The following is a 19,459-nucleotide window of genomic DNA, read 5'->3' as shown; positions in this document are numbered from 1 at the left end:
TGGACATTGATTGGATATTTGGATTGGAAGTCACCTGGAAAGAAACTTAAGAAAAGTGCTGGAGAGACGAGTTGGAGACTACAAGTGAGTTACTCTGCTGATGAGAAGATTTGGAATTTTTTCTTTAAAGATTAAAATGGGAACAAAAGGACTGCCAAAAAATAATGGAAGCAGCTACTTAGCACAGAAGGCTATAGAAGAAAAAAATGGTTAAAGAAAGCAGTAATAAAGCCCACTTTCTGAGAATATTTTGGAAATATTGTTATATTGAATTAATTTTAAACTAAGAAGTGTCTGAATTAAAACGAACTGATTTAAAATATTTTAGCATATTAACTAACAGAAAGAATGAACTTGGGGAGCCAGTGAGGAGTGCCATCTGTTGGCTGGATGAATTATTATTTTGGAAAACTTTAGTGGATGTTTAGATTGCTGCTGACATTAAATTGGGAACACCAGGATTATTCTAGGCTGGGAGATATAATTTCTGGCAGCTGGACTGATAGTGAAGGTTAGTGAATGGTAAATTTTGAATACGGATGTTTCAGAAGAAGAGGGACTTAAAGCCTTTTTAAAGGACTATTTTGAAGATTCATGAAGTGTGAAGATAGATTCAAAGCAGCAATAGAGGAAGCTGGAGCACAGTGAGGACTTTGATAACATGATTGTAAGGAATAAAAAACAAAGCAGCAATGTGGAGAAGAAACCAGAAGAAGAAAAATAGGAGGAAGAAGACACAAGACAGCGATGGAGATAAAAGCGAAGGGAGCTATGAAAATGGACAGTTAATGTTTACATTGAACTTTTTGAAACAAAAGAAGAAAAACAGGTGGAAGAAGTAGCAGAGAATTATAAAGACAAAAGGGGAAAGAATTTTGAGAAGAAACAGGCTAATGACTATATTGAATGTTATAACGATTACACAGGGATTATCAGTGATAAACAAGGAATACTGCTAGGATATAGATATTGGGTATGGCAACTTAAAAAAGAAGAAAAGAGAGGGAAGGGAATAAAGAGAATTAAAGGGAAGCCTATATATTTATTATATAGGAAGAAAAGAAAAGGAGACAGGAGAAGAATTTGACTTATATGCCAAGATGGATGGAACATTGTTGCCTTCGCACCAAAGTGGTTTCTATTAATCTACTTGAATTTGCATGTTTTTGAACTGCTAGGTGGGAAGGAGCTGGAGCAAGTAACAGGAGCTCATACGTCAAGCAGTGTTGTCAGCTTTCCAACAGAGCCATTTTCCCTCCTTGACGAAAATTACATGACTGAAATTATTGCAATATTTATTTATTTATTTAATATATTATTTATTTATTTGAATTTATTTATTTATTTATTTAATTTATTTAATAATGCTGTCCAATCCCGAAGGACTCAGGGCGGCTTACAAAATAATAAATGCCAAAACATAGCCCGATTTTCCTCAATTTTTTTAAAAAAAGAATGCGTTAAACATCTGATAAATTCAATATATATATTTATTTTAAAAGCCCATCAAATACTTTTTAAAAAGTCCTGGATATTCTAATACTATTCCTCTGGTTTTATGTTATTATAAAAATCTGTGATCAATTAATTCTGAATTCCCAAACCGAAAGATGCTTCTTTATCAACTAAGTTCTTGACTGTTTCTGATTCTTTCTCTAGCTTTTCATGTATGTAGAAATATCATGTTAATATTTTTACACTAGAAACAACAGTGCAAAAGCAGGGCTAAAGATCTCAAATGTTGCTTTTTTGTACCTGCTGTGACATTTATTATAATTGGCACTTATTACTTGAATGAGAACGACTCAGCTGAATAGGGTAGAGATATTAAGCTGTTGTTCATAGCTGAAGTCAAAGGTTCAAGCATTGTATGATATCTTCAAGAGCCATTGATGTTTCCATAGGAAAAGTTTATGGTCATTAGAGGTTGCCAGTAATCATAAATACCCTAAACACAAGTATTGCACAATTGACAGAAAAATGGAAATGAACAGAGGCAGCACAACTGTAGTTCTGTATGGATGACACTCTTTTGCTATGCCTTTTCTTTTGTTCCTTTGTTCTATTCTGGCCTTTTTACTAGGCTATTTGTTTGTGTGATGTTTCCTTTTCACAATTTGCATTTACAGTTAAAACCAGAATGGTAGACTTCCTCTCTCACGCTTCCAGTTTCTCAAACTTTGTACAGTAGGCTTAATTTATTTTATGCAGTTCTTATTGGAGAACCTACCTTTATCTGATATATTAAATAAAATGTTGCTTTCACCTGAACTTGTAAGCTGTGATGTTTACATTTTGATCATTCACTTGATAACAGTATTAAATTGCTACAATTGCCAATATAGGGTTTGTATTTTCTTCCTTTTTCCTTCCAGCTTTCCCAGTCTTTGCATAAATTGTCAATATTTATTTATTGGATTTGTATATATTCTAAGTCTGGCCATTTGTGGCAAAACTCTTGGTTGACTTGTTTGATGATCTTTTTCTTTTCTTTGTTAGCTATCCACAATGTAGTACTGTATAGCAAAACTTTCTTGCACAGCCCAGAAATGAGTTTAAATCCTTCCCAGACCTAAAGCAAGAATTTATGTGATGTACTGAAGATTATACAGGTATAACTAATAGGCAGCATTCTAAGAACTCTAAAATCCAAGGCCTAAATTAAAATGAGATCAAGAATATAGGGGTGGAATTCAATCATTTCTTGACCAGAAAGGGGTGTAATCTATTTCCCCCTAAAATGGAGCCTGTGACTATAATGACATTAATTGGAGGGTAAGCCCTAATTAGAGAGCTATGATAAAGTACTTAAGGTAACTAGCTAGAAATTGAGAGACAATGAGTTGAGGTGGCTGCTTAGGTCCAGCTGGGTGACCTTGGACCATTTATTCTCCCTCAGCCCTAGAAGAAATTTAATAGAAAATCAGTTCTGAAAGTCTTGCGATAAAAAATAGATTTATCAAAACACTTTTTGGGGCTCTTTTTCCTCAGGATATTTCCTATAACTCTGGCTTGGTTTTGTTGTCTTCTTTTTTTTAAAGCAGATGCGCATACTTCCAATTGCAGCAGGGGTTTGCAATCTCCCATCACTGTTATTTTCTAACCAGAAAGATTAGAAGTCCAGGAGTCCAGAGAAATCCTGGGAAATAAATAAAATGTTAAAGATTGGGGTTTCAATTTACCATATCCAATTCTCATTAAAAAAAACCCGAATGACTTTTTTAAAATTAAAAAATTGGATGGGCAGGAGACCTAATGAGAAATATCAGACATAGTAACTTTGGGGTTTTCTTTTGTGAAGTAATTTTAATTAGACGGGCTTTCTCACTTATCAAAGAAACAGTCTGATTAATGGAGGAAAATGTTTCCCTCTTATTTCATCTTATGAAAGAAATAATAGCACTTTTATTCATCTCTTCCTCTTCTTCCTCCGCCTCCTTCCCCCCTCCTCTTCCTCAGGACTAAATGGAAATGCTTGTGTTTTGATAATGCCCAAGTGCATCATGCTGTTGCAGGATAGGGCAAGAAGAGGCAAGGGTTCCTTTTCTCCACCTTCAAAAATTCAGTACATTTTGGAAAAATGATCTTGCCAAGAGGATCAAGATTTTTTTTTTTTAATAGATGTTTCCTTTACATAAAATCTGCTTTTCAATTTAAGGAGAGGTAGCTAATTAGTCAGGTTCTCTGATCGGAACTTTAAAATGTTGTATTTAAAAATCACCTTTCTTTTTGTGTGTTTAATGCTAGAAATTTTCCACTGTGAAAGCTGAAATAATTCATCTCAATTATACACTACCATTTACCAGCTTAAAAACCTGTAAAAATATAATTTTCACTAACTACTTAGTTGCACAGGATGCACTGCATGGAAATTAGCAGGTGCAAATGAAGTCAGTTTAAAGAGGGCGGGAAGACATTTCTGTGTGCATTTCTTAGCTTTTCTGTATAAAAGTAGTTTAGAGCGTAAGCTAAATGAAATTTCGGTTCAGATCAGAAGGCAGAATTTTTATTACAGTCATTAAGATTTGACTGTATTGTAGTGTTAAACTTTGATTTGTTGCTGCAAAAAGGTGATTTGATGGGTGTTATTTTTCACATGTGTATTTCTTCCAATTAATTTTTTAATATTACATTTTAGTGTTGTTTGTTAACTCTATTTGTATTTTATTCTTTACCATATTAAACACTATTCTTAGTAGAAACCTGGAGCCAGGGGTAAAATGCTCCCAGTTCACTCATGCCTGTCAGTCGTCAGAGAGCCGGTTGCAAAGACTCTGCACAGAACACTTTGTGCATGCTCAGAGGATAAAAGAAGCCAAATGGCGGCATCCAGGCAGGTGAGTGGAGCCTCACGCTTCCTTTTGTGGCCCAGTCTCCGATGACTGACAGGCATGAGCAAACTGGGAGCATTTCACCCCTGCCTGGGGCACATATCTTCTTACCCCTTAATCCTACCTAAACTTCTTATTTCCCTGATTATTTGAAGTTCTTTATACAGTATATTTATTTGAAGATCCTCAAATGACTATTGGGGTATGAAGATTGGGTAGCAATTGAGAAACATTTATATTTATATAAATTTACATTTATATGTATGTTACATATGCATTTATTCTTTTTTTCTCAATATTATTTTTTTATCTGGTGGAAACACTAGCAAAACAGCCCTAGGCATCACTTTGCACTCTGAAGGGTAAGAAAAATTTATATGGTACTCCTAAAGAGTAGTAGTATCTCTCATAGAAGTTCTCTTACGTATTTAGATTACAGAAAGGAATTAAAGGTTAGATGATTCACACTTCCCCATAATTGTGCGTTCCTGAGCTGCAGGCTCTATTCTACCTGATGAATAAATCTGAAAAGTTAATACATGCCTAGAAAGAGAAATTATTAGAACAATTCATCAGTGGAACAGCTTGCCTCCAGAAATTATGAATGCAGCAACACTGGACATTTTTAATAAGAGATCGGACAACCATGTGTCTGAAATGATATAGGGTTTCCTACCTAGTTCCAAAATACCTTCTAATTGTTATTCTGTATTTGTATATCATATCATCATATATCTGCTGTCCTCTCCCGTCCTCTCCCCTCCTTCTTGGGCAGGAGACCCTACACTACTTCAGACAAATGGTTATCCAACATCATCTTAAAAAATTCCAATGTTGGAGCATTCACAACTTCTGGAGGCAAGCCGTTCCACTGATCAATTGTTCTAAATGTCAGGAATTTTCTCCTTAGTTCTAAGTTGCTTCTCTCCTTGATTAGTTTTCACCCATTGCTTCTTGTCCTACTCTCAGATCTACAGTATTTCCCCCCGTTTTTTGAAGATGGGAACTACATCAACTCTTTTCCAGTCCTTTGCCAGTTACCTGGTCCTCCAGGATCTTTGAAAGATATAGTTCAATGTTTCTGAGATCTTGTCTGTCAGTTCCCTCAGAATCTTGGGGTGTAATCCATCCGGTCCTAGTAATTTGAACAAGGCCTGCAGCCTCCAATCAGCTGAGGATCAGGAAGCTGATAATGAGTTGCTTGGTTCAATAGGCTCTGCTCTGTTTGCTGCAAGGAGGTAAATTGCTGGGAGGCAGAGGCTAAAGGGTGAGGGTGGCTAGGTGTATAAGACGCACCCAAGTTTTCACCCTCTTTGGGGGGGGGGGGGGAAGGTGCATCTTATACTCTGAAAAATATAGTATGTCAATTTTCTGAAATTAAAACACGTGTCAGTTTTGATTTAAGCAGTTAATTTCTTCACAGTTACTTACATAGATACCGTGTTTCCCCGATAGTAAGGCAGTGTCTTACTATCTTTTTACCCCCAAAAGCCCCACTGTGTCTTACTTTGGGGGTATGTCTTATATTGTCCCGGGCACTGGGGCTGGCTCGTCTTCAGGCTTCGGCCCGGGCGAGGCCTCTTCTCCTCCGGGCGGGCGGGGCGGGGCCTGCCCGTTGGGCCCGGCCTCCATCCCTCCTGCGCCGTGGCGGGGCCGGTCCACGATGCGCATCCTGGGGGCACCCGGCTGGCCGGCTCCGGAGGCTGCGGCTCGTCTTTGGGCTTCGGCCCGGGCGAGGCCTCTTCTCCTCCGGGCGGGTGGCGTTAGGCGGCGTTGCGCGGCAGGCGCGGCTGCCCGTCGGGCCCGGCCTCCATCCCTCCTGCGCCGTGGCGAGGCCGGTCCGCGATGCGCATCCTGGGGGCGCCTGGCTGGCCAGCTCCGGCTCCTCCCGCTGCTGCCCAACGCCGAGGATGCCCCGCGCCCAGCCCGGCTACGGCAGCAGGCAGGCAGGCAGCCCCAGGCGCGGCGGGGAGAGCAAAGCCGGCGGCGAGAGCGGCGGCAAAGCGGTGGGGTCCAGCCCTCTAGCCGGCGCCTCGCCAACTATCCGCCGCTTCTTTCTTCTCCGGAGCCTGCCGCCGCCGCCGTGCTTCCTCCGCCGGCCGAGGAGTCCTTATCCGTGCCGGGTTTGGGAGACTCTCCTGGGCGCGAAGCTCCCTCACCAGCGCCACGAACTGCTCCGATGCCTCCCTCGCTTTTAGTACCGTGTTTCCCCGAAAGTAAGACATATGTCTTACTTTCGGGGTATGGCTTATATTAGCCAACCCTCCTGAAACCCCCCATATGTCTTACAATCGGGGGGGTCTTACTATCGGGGAAACACGGTAGTTGTCAATTTAACAGCAGTTCATTTAGTGACCATTCAAAGTTATAACAGCCCTGAAAAAAGTGACTCGTGATCACTTTTTGCAATCTTCTGACAAGCAAAATCAGTGGGAAAGGGAGATTCACTTAACAGCTTTGTTGCTAACTTAACTCCAGTGATTTAACAGCTGTGGCAAGAAAAGACGTAAAATGGGGCAAAATTCGCTTAGCAAATATCTCACTTAGCAACAGAAAGTTTGGGCTCAAGGACTACCTATACTGTTTAATTATGTTTAATATCATCCACAGCTTGGGCAACATATTGCTTTCTCTTATAACAAGAATATTTATTAACATATTTAAAAGTACTGTTCCATGGATTTTCGTTAACATTAATAGATTTAATGCATTAAAAATAGAAGTAAACAATAAAACTCATTAAAAAAGTTAAGAAAATATACTAACCAAGCAATTTTCTGAACTTGTATTAGAATATAATTTACAAAAAGTGTAACTATTAATTTGTTAAATGTACATAGAGATGAATGTATAAAGAAATGGGAAAGACAATATGCATTAAAGAAATCCATAAAAGATAGATATGACATACAAAAAATTGATCAGAAAATAGATATGCATAGTAGAATTAAGTAGAAAATATAAATTACAAATATATTTGAAAATATTTATAGCATAGTATATAAAATTATGTGAACTTATTTTGGGATGTAATTAAAATGAGACTTAGGATTCCCAACATTGTATATTTGTATATTATGTAATGTTTGTATGTTATCTAATGTTTCTATGTTCTGTAATGTTTTTTGTGTATATAAAATTTTTAAAAAGCACTGTTCCAGAAAGATCATGAAGGGGACTGCAGTTATTATTTCTCTTCATTGAAAAAATTGACCAATAATTCTTATCATTCTTAGTTTTTGCTTTTTAACCTGTTAGCCATTCATAAAGAAAATGTCTCTTGTTCTATGACTGCAGAGTTTATTTGAAAGCCTTTGATGAGAAACCTTACTAGGGGTTTTTTGTAATCGAAGTACAGTGTTGACAGGGTCATCTCTAGCTCTATGCCTGTTGACAAGTCTCAAAACCCACTTGTTCTCTAACAATCTGATGCCATGACAACTCCTGGATGTTGCATTCTTCAGTCCCAAACTGTTATGCCATGTATGTGTGTATGTATGTGTATACTTATACATACATATTTACATACGTACATACATATATACAGTACATATGATACCTAGTTTGGGTAATGAAACATCTGCAAGAAAACAATCAAGCTCAGAGAGCACCAAGGACCCTTCAATTCAATCTTGAACTACAAACATTTTCCTTTATTGATGCACATCCCTTTTTAAATGTCCTTAATAATTGGCTCTACTTTCTCAGTGCACAACTCCAAATTAGCATCTTCAAGATACGATTATCCAGCTTTTTTGCTTGCTTGCTTATTTATTTATTGAACAAGTTTATATAGCCACTTAACTCATACATAGGTGACTCTGGGCAGTTTAGTTTATTATTTTTTTAAAAATCCATCATATAATAAAATCTGTGAACCACCCCCCACATTTATGTCACCATTCGATAATGGTAATCAGGACATGAAATAGTGAAAAACGGGAATTTAGCTTATGGATACTTACAGAGGCATTAGGTCCCACAGAGTTGGCCTTCTCCGGGTCCTGTCGACTAAGCAATGTCGTTTGGCGGGACCCAGGAGAAGAGCCTTCTCTGTGGCGGCCCCGACCCTCTGGAACCAGCTCCCCCCAGATATCAGAGTTGCCCCCACCTTCCTCGCCTTTCGCAAGCTCCTTAAAACCCACCTCTGTCGTCAGGCATGGGGGAATTGAAATTTCCCTTCCCCCTAGGCTTATAGAATTTATACATGGTATGCTTGTATGTATGAGTGGTTCTTTAAATTGGGGTTTTTTAGATTGTTTTTAATATTAGATTGGTTTACATTGTCTTTTTATATTGTTGTTAGCCGCCCCGAGTCTTCGGAGAGGGGCGGCATACAAATCTAATAAATACAAATACAAATACAAAATAAAAATAGTGGCACAAATGGAACCTGTGTTGTGAATAATTGCTTTTGTTTTTTTCAACATTGTGTTTGCCTCTTGTGTAGCCAGTGGTATCTGGGTGTAGGTTTTGCCTCTTGTTAATATTCATGTAATTATTTTCTGCTTCAGACAGATTGTCTTCTTTTTTTCCTTCCGTCCTCCTTCTATGTGTCTCACACCTACTTTGGTGCTTTATGAAATTATTCCTATTGCGATTACAGAATCTTAATGCGTACAATTACATTTGATGACATGTTCCATTTAAAGCTGTTCTCTCTTGCTGATCACCCTAGATATTTTAGCCTATAGCTGTTCCTCCTTCAGAGACCTCTGCTGTTGAGTGGGTGTGGGTGTGTGACCTTATATCACCTGAGCTTTCACACCAGGCCTTCGCACTGGTATCTATATCTCCAAGAAATGTTTGCTGCTTGCAGTTTCCTCTGCTGTTGCTTCCCCCACTCCCTACCCCCACCCCTTTTTTGGCCATCCTTGATCCTAAACAGCTTATTTAAAAAAGGGAAAAGGTTATAATACGCCCCCCCCTTGCCATTTTCAGACTCAAGCATATATGTTTACATGCTTTTCAAAGCATGTAATTAACTTTTCAATGCAAGGCTGAAGATGAGCTGACAAGAAAAACAGTGTTGCATTTTGGATTCTGTTGTTTTTCTTAGCATGTTGAGTCATTTTCATTAATAATTCTCTAGTTCAGCCAGGAATACCGAGCATGCAAGCAAGGCAAAGATCTATCTCATATTCAGTTATTTCTTAGAATGGTGTTTACTGTCCAGCCTCCCTTAGGTACTGAGAGAAGCATGAATTTTTACATAATTCATGCCCTCTGTGTAAAGTTTACATGACTTGTAGCACCATTGCGCGCACACGTGTATGATATCTTTATTTTTTCACAATGTGCATTTGCTATAGTAATTATACTTCTGTTGATCCCCATGTTCAGAGAAGTACTGTATTTTTTGGAGTATAAGACGCATTGTTTTCCCCTTTAAAAGAGGCTGAAAATTTGGGTGCATCTTATACTCCGAATGTAGCTTTTTTGAAGCTTCCCCCCCCAAACTAGGTGCTAACGATCTTCCCAGCTTCTTACTCCCTCCAAAGAAGGTTTTTTCCAGCCCTAAGTCTTTGCAGGTTTGTTTTCATTCTTACTCCCTCTGAAAAAGGCCTTTTCAGCCTTAATGCAGTGCTAAAGATCTTCCTGGCTTGCAGCATTTATTTTTATTCCTACTCCCTCCGAATCAGTTTTTCCTGCCCTAAGTCTTTTCAGGCTTGTTTTCATCCCTACTCCCTCTGAAAATGACTTTTTCAGCCCTAACCAGGGGATAAAATAATGTGCTGAAGCTGAACAGACTAAGGACGCTAGCCAGATGAATACCTGGTAGGTAGATTCTTTCCCCTATTTTCCTCCTCCAAAAATAAGTTGTGTCTTATATTCCATTGCGTCTTATACTCTAAAAAATATGGTATGTTTCCTATTGAGATACTTAACCATTTTCTCTTTGGCCTATACCCCATGCTTTTGTTTTATGACTGGTTTGACCAGGTTTGTTTACTGAGTGAAATACAGAAACTAAATCAAAGTGGTCACATCTGTAGATTTGTAACGGCTACTGTCATGGGCGTTATGTATTTCCTTTCCTGCACATGCTCAGTTGAGAAAGGATGCTGATGATTAGAACCACTAATAGTTTGTGATATAGCATTATGCATAAAATAAATATATATTATAATCAGTTTCAATAATACAAAGGCAAACAGTCAATACAAACTCAACGTAAACTGCTCCAAACTCGATTGCAGAAAATACAACTTCAGCAACAGAGTGGTCAACGCCTGGAATCCTCTACTCAACTGCATTGTTACATCCTCAACCCGCCCATCTTCAACAAACTACTACCGTGGACCTCATCCCATTCCTAAGAGGCCTCTAAAGGGGGTGTGCATAAGCGCACTAGTCTGCCTACCATCCCTGTCCTACTGTCCCCATCTATTTGTATTCATTTCCTTTGTTCAAGTCCATATTCATACATGTTCAAACAGGACTCCCTCTATACCTGAGAAAACTCAATCAGCTTAAAAAATAATAAAAAGAACAATGGATTTTTATGTAGCTTGAGAATCCCCATGATTTGAGGAAACTGATTATATATCATTAGAACCCCTGACTATGATGCCTTTCTAATAGTATTTAATAGATATTTGGAATAAAGCAATAACAAAGCAAAAACAGAAATAATGTCAACCTCCCCCAACTCCAAACATTTTTATTTATTAATTTGAATTTTATAGCTGCCCATCTCACACATGTGACAGAGGGACTTACCGAGATTATAATGTCACCCTCCCCCAACTCATAGAAAGATAGAAGACTGAGGGCAGAAAAAGACCTCATGGTCCATCTAGTATGCCCTTATACTATTTCCTGTATTTTATCTTACAATGGATCTATGTTTATCCCAGGCATGTTTAAATTCAGTTACTGTCGATTTACCAACCACGGCTGCTGGAAGTTTGTTCCAAGGATCTACTACTCTTTCAGTGAAATAATATTTTCTCATGTTGCTTTTGATCTTTCCCCCAACTAACTTCAGACTGTGTCCCCTTGTTCTTGTATTCACTTTCCTATTAAAAACACTTCCCTCCTGAACCTTATTTAACCCTTTAACATATTTAAATGTTTGGATCATGTCCCCCCTTTTCCTTCTGTCCTCCAGAATAAAAACTCCAAACATTTTTATTTATTAATTTGAATTTTATAGCTTGCCATCTCACACTTGTGACAGAGGGACTTACCGAGATTATAACCAAAACCCCATCACATATTTTTTAAAAATACTGGTCACTAAACATAGAACAAAATAAAGATAAAAAGTAAAGTTTTGGAAGTCTAGTTTTATTGCATATCCAAAACCTAGCAGGGAGAGCCTGATTTCACATTCTTCAGAAAACTCTTGTCTGGTTCACAGTCTGTCTAATCCTGGTTTGAATGTTGGTGTGTTTGTGTCATTTGTACCAGTGGCTGTGGCTTGGTGGATTTGGCTTGGTGGGCATGGCAGGGGAAGGATAATGCAAAATCTCCATTCTCACCCCATCCTGGGGCCAAGCAAATGTGGTATTTGCTGGTTCTCTGAACGACTCAAAATTTCTGCTACCGGTTCTCTGGAACCTGCTGGATTTCACTCCTGGTTTGTATGTTGTGTTTCTATAGGCAGGTATTTTCTCCTCACCCAGATGTTGATTCTTTTCATGTTTTTTTTTCTTTATAGCAGCTTTTCTGTATATCTTGGTAATGGTTTTATACATAGCCGTGGACCTGCCCAGGGGTGGGTTCTGCTTTTCATCGCTGACAGTTCGCTGAGTGCACGCATGCGCAGTTCAGAGGGAATAGAACTTCTGCATTGCAAACTAGGCAAGAAGCATGGAAAACAGCTGCGGAGTGGCAATTCAATCTGCAGCCCTTGATCAGCTGGACTTTGGAAACAGAGAGAAAGTTCAGTATAACCCGGGGTGGGTGGGCAGGCCAACTTTCATGGACGCAGAGGACCAGTTCTCTCTTGGCCTGGAATCATTGCTATCGGTTCTAAAGAACCAGTCCGAATCGGCGGCAGCCCATCCACTGGACCTGCCTGAGAACTTAATTTATTACCTTCGTTTATATCTTGTCTTTTCTCCCAATGACCTGAGTCATATCTCTGTTCCATCTTTATCTATCCAAGAATCTTGTAGAGTTAGTAACATCAAAGTGATCATATTAGAGGTCACAATGGATGAGGCTTCTTGGATGAGAAGCAAAACATTTTCTTCTTAAGGAAAAAAAGTGATCCAGCTGCCTTTTGAAAAAGCACCTTTGATCAAACTATTTTATTTATTTAATTTGATTTCTATGCTGCCCAATCCCGAAAGACTCAGGGCGGCTTACAACAATGTAAATTACAAATAACTTAGTACAAAAAATTAAACTTACCTAAGGGAATGACCCTATTGCTAGTGCAGCACTTTAACTACTATGAGTTGCAGACAGTTTGTTTTCTGTATATTTATATCATCAAACAATGAGATTCAAAAGAGCAGAATGAGAACCACTAGAAAACACGATGAATTGACATTTAACAACAAGAATTAACCAAAGATTAACAACAAAAGGATACATTTCAAAAGCAGATTTCAACTGTAGAGACCTTTGAAAATATTTAAAACATGTAACAAAATGTTTATAGCTTAACTATGTTGTTACTTTCTCATTTCACATTTGAAAGAAAAGCATTTGAAAGGTGCTCTTTTGTAATGCTTTTGGTCCTCTCTTCCCTTTTCTAGTAAACTCACTGTGTTAGTAGAAGAGTCTAAATAAAATATTTTATTAATTCATGTAAAAAAGAATATATGAAATTCTCCAGAACAAGAAGGGCCTAAACCAGTATTTAGTATGGTAGATGAGGTTGCCTAAGGACAGCACAGAAACAAGTAGAAACAAGCTAGATCTTACTTAAGAAAACTGAAATAATGTTGGTATGTATCTGTTGCTATGAGGTAATACGTAAGAGCTTTCAATAGGAGGGCCAAAAGTTCTGTGATTTTAACAGTCTCCTATAGAAATAAAATATTAAAGTTCTCATCATTTTGAATCCTTTTAGCACTGATAGATTGATCAGAATATTGTAAACAGGGCCACCATCAGGAATTTTGGGGCCCCATACAGCCTAAGTGTCTGCCCCCCCCCCGGCCATTTTAAAACTACTGCCCCCCAAATTCCATGCCATGCCCACCATGGCCACACACCCTGGGCAAGCCCTCCCCCGGCCCTCTGAGGTCAAACACAGCCCTGATGTGGCCCTCAATGAAATTGAGTTTGACACCCCTGGCCTAGAGGCTAAATCCTATGAACAAGGGCTAAGAGAATGGGTATGTTTAGCTCAATAAATAGAAAACTGAGGGGGAATATAATAGTAGTTTCCCAATCCTTAAAGGGCTGCCACAGAGCAGATGGCATCTATTTATTCTCCATGCCACCTGAAGGTATTACAAGAAGCAATGGGCGGAACCTCACCAAGAAGAAATGCAATCTGGAAATAAGGAAAAACTTGGGACTGGGCGGCATAGAAATAAATAAAAAATAAACAAACAAACAAACAAACAAATAAATAAATAAATCCCTTCTTTTTTATTAAAAGAAATTAATAGAAACATAGAAACATAGAAGACTGATGGCAGAAAAAGACCTCATGGTCCATCTAGTCTGCCCTTATACTATTTCTTGTATTTTATCTTAGGATGGATATATGTTTATCCCAGGCACTATGGATTTACCAAACACATCTGCTGGAAGTTTGTTCCAAGCATTTACTACTCTTTCAGTGAAATAATGTTTTCTCAGGTTGCTTTTGATCTTTCCCCCAACTAACTTCAGATTGTGTCCCCTTGTCCTTGTGTTCACTTTCCTATTAAAAACACTTCTCTCCTGGACCTTATTTAACCCTTTAACATATTTAAATGTTTCGATCATGTCCCCCCTTTTCCTTCTGTCCTCCAGACTATACAGATTGAGTTCATGAAGTCTTTCCTGATATGTTTTATGCTTAAGACCTTCCACCATTCTTGTAGCCCGTCTTTGGACCCGTTCAATTTTGTCAATAATAATTTTAAAAAACCAAAATCCATTACTATTAAAACTAAAACAACCAGCAAAACTATTAATAAAAACAGGTGAGGGCTGGGTTTTTTTCTCTGTTATTATTTAAGTGCTTTTACCATATGCTTTAAATCAAGAATCACTTCTCTCTCTGTTTCTCTCTCTTTTCTGTCATTCTCTGCCTCAATCATTTTCTCATTTCTCTTTTTTTCTCCCCTTTTTTCTATCATTTCTCTCTCTCTTCCTTCCACTCTTCTCTCTCTCTCTTTCTTCCTCTCTTTCACTCTCTTCCTTCCTCTCTCATATCTTTCTTTCTTTCTCTTTCTCTTTCTTTCTTTCTCTTTCTCTCACTCTCTTCCTTCCTCTCTCATCTCTTTCTTTCTTTCTTTCTCTATCTTGCTTTCTTCCTCTCTCTTCCTCTCTTCCTTCCTCTCTCATCTCTTTCTTTCTTTCCTTCTCTCTCTCTTTCTCTATCTTGCTTTCTTCCTCTCTCTCACTCTCTTCCTTCATCTCTCATTTCTCTCTCTCTTTCTATCTCTCTCTCTATCTTGCTTTCTCCCCCCTCTCTTTCTTTCTTTCTTTCTCTCTCTCTCTTTCTCTAGCTTGCTTTCTTCCTCTCTCTGACTCTCTTCCTTCCTCTCTCATCTCTCTCTCTCTTTCTCTCTCTCTTTCTTCCTCTCTCTCTCCCTTCCTCTCTCTCTCCCTTCCTCTCTCATCTCTTACTTTCTTTCTCTCTCTCTTTCTCTATCTTGCTTTCTCCCTCTCTCTCACTCTTCCTTCCTCTCTCATCTCTCTCTTCTTTCTCTCTCTTTCTCTATCTCTCCCCCTCTTTCTCTCTCTCTCTTTTTCTCACTTTCCCTCTCTTGTTTTCTTTCTCTCTCTCTCTCTCTCTTGCTTTCTCTCTCACACTCTTTCTCTCATTCTCTTTCTCTTGCTATCTCTCTCCCCCTATTTCTCTCTCTTTCTCTCTCTCTCTCACTTTCTCTCTATCTTGTTCTGTCATTGCTCTCACTCTCTCTCGTTCTCCGGAGGCTGGCGAAAGTAATTTTCAATTACTTTCAATTGTAATTTTCAATTACAATCAACCTATCTCTCCTTCCTTCCTTTCCCCCTCCCTCTTTTCCTTTCCTTCCTTCCCTTCCCCTTTCTCCTTCTTTCCCTTCTTCCTTCATTCCAACCAACCTATCTCTTCTTCTTGTTTCCTTCTCCTCCCTCTTCCCCTTCCTTCCCCTCCGTCTTTCCCTTCCTTCCCTCTCTATTTTTCCTTCCTTCCTTCCCTTCTGTGTCCTCCCGGCCCTCTCTTCCCCTCCCCTCCCCTCTCTTCCCCGACGAGGGCAGCCCGTAGAGTCACACCCATCCCGGGCCGAGTTACAAGAGCCGCAGCCAGGCGGGGAGCGCCCCACTCACTTTGTTCCCGCGGCAGGGCTCGGTCGGGAGCCCGCTGGTCAGGGCTCGGTCGCCGCCACCAGGAATCCAGGAAACCGGGGTCAGGGGTCTCTGGGGCATCGTACTGGGACGGCGCCTGGAATGTCGGGCGCGCGGGCTGACGCGTGCTCTCCCCATCTCCTGCTGCCAGCCCAACCCGGAAAATTCAAAGTAAGAAAAACCTTCACTCTTACTTTGAATGCTCCGGGCAGGCTAGCAGGGAGATGGAGAAAGCGCGCGTCAGCCAGCACGCCCGACATTGAAAATTGCCTTTGCTGGCCGGTGGCCCCCGCTGTAAGAATGCCTGCAGAGAAGAGAGGCTGAGCGGGCGGGCGGGCGAGGGCAGCGGTGAGTAGCCATGGGGGCGCGAGGGGGCTAGAGGCGCGGAGGGGCGGCGGCGGCTTCGTGCGCGCCCTTGGAAAAGGGTGCACGGGGGGGCCTTTTGGGGGACACTGGCACACGCGTGCGAAGCCTACAACTTGCGCTTGTGTTAAATTTTGTTTCTTTCCTAAGTAGCCTTCTGTGTAAAAAAATCCATTTGGGAACGACTCGTTCCCAAATGGATTTTTTTACACAGAAGGCTGCTTAGGAAAGAAACAAAATTTAACACAAGCGCAACTAACACAAGCGCAACCGCCACCCCAAAGGGGCTCCTACTTTCGCCGCACGCTTTATTCTGGGACTGGAGGACCGCGCTGCCAAAGGCTCCATCGGGGCTTTGAGTCCTGCCTCGCGAGGGCCAGAGGGCCCGCCTTTTTCATTGGTGAGGCAGGCAGCCAGCAAGAGAGGGCCGGTACTGCGCATGTGTGAGGAGCAAATTACTGTAGGCACCAGGAGGCCGGCGGGCAAAACCGGGCCCCCGTCATGGCCGGGCCCGGGACACCACTCCCAGTAGTACCGCCCTATCGGCGGCCCTGATTGTAAATCAATGATTCTCAATCGTTTTTTCACCACGGACCCCCTTTAAATACCTTTTGAGACCATGGACCATGGTCACGGACCCTCAAGACTTAACTCAAGATTGTCTCTCCTATATCTCCTATATCTTTTTTTCTATTCCTATATCTCTTCTATTCTTTCATTGATATATTTTATTCCTATATCTTCTATTCTTTCATTGATGTATTCTACTACAAGTATATCCTCTGTAACCTTCATTGTGTTTTGGACAAAATAGATAGATAGATAGATAGATAGATAGATAGATAGATAGATAGATAGATAGATAGATAAATTTTAAATCATAACATTTCTTAGAGCCTTCACAAATGCCCTGTGATGACATCATGTCCCCCCCCCCGGCCTCTACAGAGCACAGGTTGAGAACCACAGTTCTAAATGTTGAAGAAGGTGCATATTAATCCTGAGGGGAAATAAAATGAAACAAAAGGCCAAAAGTGCTTGGGTTTCTTCACAAAAAAGTAATTGTACCTTCCAGGAAAATATTTTGGAAGTATGTGTATTTATTTATATTTTATTTATTTGATTTTATAATGCTGTCCTTCTACTTAGTCTCAGGGCGGCTTACAACATGTTAGCAATAGCACTTTTTAACAGAGCCAGCCTATTGCCCCCACAATCTGGGTCCTCATTTTACCCACATTGGAAGGATGGAAGGCTGAGTCAACCTTGAGCCGGTGATGAGATTAGAACTACCTGCAGATCTAGCAGTCAGTTTTATTGACCTGCAGTACCGCACTCTACCCACTGCGCCACCTTGGTATGTTTGTGTGTGTGTGTGTGTGTGTGTGTGTGTGTGTGTAATGCGTGCATGTGCATCTGTCCATCCACCCACCCACCCACCCACCCATCCATCCATCCATCCATCCTGCAGCAGATATGCATATATTTTGGAATCACAATTATATATGTGATTCCAAAATATAATTCATCTGCTACAATATGTCTCTCTCACTGTTCATTCTCATAATTAACAATGCTGGAGTAAAGGGCTCATTATACACACACTATGCTATATTGCCAGAATATACGTAGTTTGTTTGCTTTGACTTAATAGGCTTTATCAATCAATACATGATAACTTTGCATCATGTATGAATTAAATTGCTGTGATTTGATGAACTCTGGCTGAATAAAAGCAGTCATTTGTCATTGACCTAAAAAGAGAATCAATCAAATATTTCTGAACCTAGCATCAAAAGAAACTCTGGTTTGTGCAAACTATATTTTGCCACTTATTAAAACCAAGGTCCCAGTTTTTTCACTTCTTCAGCTTTTATTGCTGAATAGCTAAAAGCATTGTCTTAGGTGCTACCTCTGTTCTGACTCTGGGCTCAAATTAAATCAAATTTTCATGGCCAGGGTTATGATTTATCAACTACCTTGATTATGATTAAATGCTATTCTACATTTGTTCAGATTACCATCTCTGTCTGACCAAAATTGGAACAAGATAACTTTCATTATGTAAGCGACCAATTATTTAGATTAGCTATGAGGGAGGAGGGAAGGAGGGGGAGAGAGAAAGAAAGAGAGAGAGAGAGAGTGCGGGAGAGAGAATAAATTATACTTCAGATTCCTTTTGTTAATGGTAAAGATTATTCTTTTGTAGTGTGAGGAATGATGATAATTAATATGGGATTAAATATATGTCTTGATTGTAAGGTCTAATAGTTGGCTGTTATCTATTGCCTGCCGAGATGATGGCATATCAAAAAAGAGGCCTTTACAATAAATTTATATTTAAGAGGAAGCCAGATGCAAAGTGTATAATTTGAGGATATTTGCTTTCAGCCATCTGTGTTGTTAAGCAGATGGTATGAAGACTATCATACCTGCTGCAGCTTTTCTTTTGATTAGGGTTCATTTTAGGTCTTAACGATAAGAAGTTACATAAAAGTACCAAAAAAAAGTTTGTATGCTGCATATTTAACAGGCTGTATGAAGCTTACTCTCTTGAATTTTATATCCCTCCTTTTCCAGTATTTTTGTTCACTTTTTCTAACAGCATTGTCTTGCACAAGTTTTGTTTTTCAAAATCAACCAATTAAAGCTTGGTTTCTATTATATTGAAATTAAGTGTCTGAAATAGTTTCACTTTAGAAGAGCTTCTTACTAAATTACAAATTATGCCATGCCTAAAGGAAAGTTTCTCTATTTGCTGAGATCACAAAACAATAATGAGAAGTGTATTTCGATCCTCAGATGAATTTGCATTATAAATCTTGACATACTAGTAACCTAATAATGCAGGTGCACAAAAGCTATGCTTGTATTATATCAATATTTTACATAACTGTAAAGTTAAATTGCCTTTAAATTGAACTCAACTCCTAGTGATTTAATGGAGACATCCATTCAATTTCTTGGCAGTAACTGGGAATTAGTTTGTCATTGTTTTTTCCCTAGTACGAGGAATCCCAACCTAACCTACAGCTCTGGTTTTAATATTTCCATCCAGATAGTAACTTGGCTCAGTCCACCTTTGTTTCTGATCCCAGATAAGGTCAGCCAGACACTGCTACTTGCTGAGAGGATGTTTGCACAATGAGGATGTTTAATAAGGAATTAGTTTTCCACAGAATATACAAGTATGTAACACAGGATGATAGAATCTAGCGTGACCAAATGATTGAGAATTCTGCCTAACCTATTTCAGACATGGAATATGCTAAATCTGCAGTTTATGACACTTATCTGGTCCATGTAAAGCACAT

At 39.6% G+C, this 19,459-nt stretch overlaps 1 protein-coding gene across 5 annotated transcripts in view; it reads left to right on the top strand.

Annotated features, from left to right (window-relative positions):
* HIVEP2 (HIVEP zinc finger 2) overlaps positions 1-19,459 on the top strand; it is a 180,107-nt gene that overhangs the window by 32,275 nt on the left and 128,373 nt on the right. The gene's annotated exons all lie outside the window — the stretch shown is intronic.

Source organism: Erythrolamprus reginae, chromosome 1, assembly GCF_031021105.1.
Source record: "Erythrolamprus reginae isolate rEryReg1 chromosome 1, rEryReg1.hap1, whole genome shotgun sequence".
In the NCBI taxonomy this organism is placed as follows: domain Eukaryota; kingdom Metazoa; phylum Chordata; class Lepidosauria; order Squamata; family Dipsadidae; genus Erythrolamprus; species Erythrolamprus reginae.
Note: the sequence above shows the minus strand (reverse complement) of the source record. Positions and strands in the feature narration are given on the sequence as shown.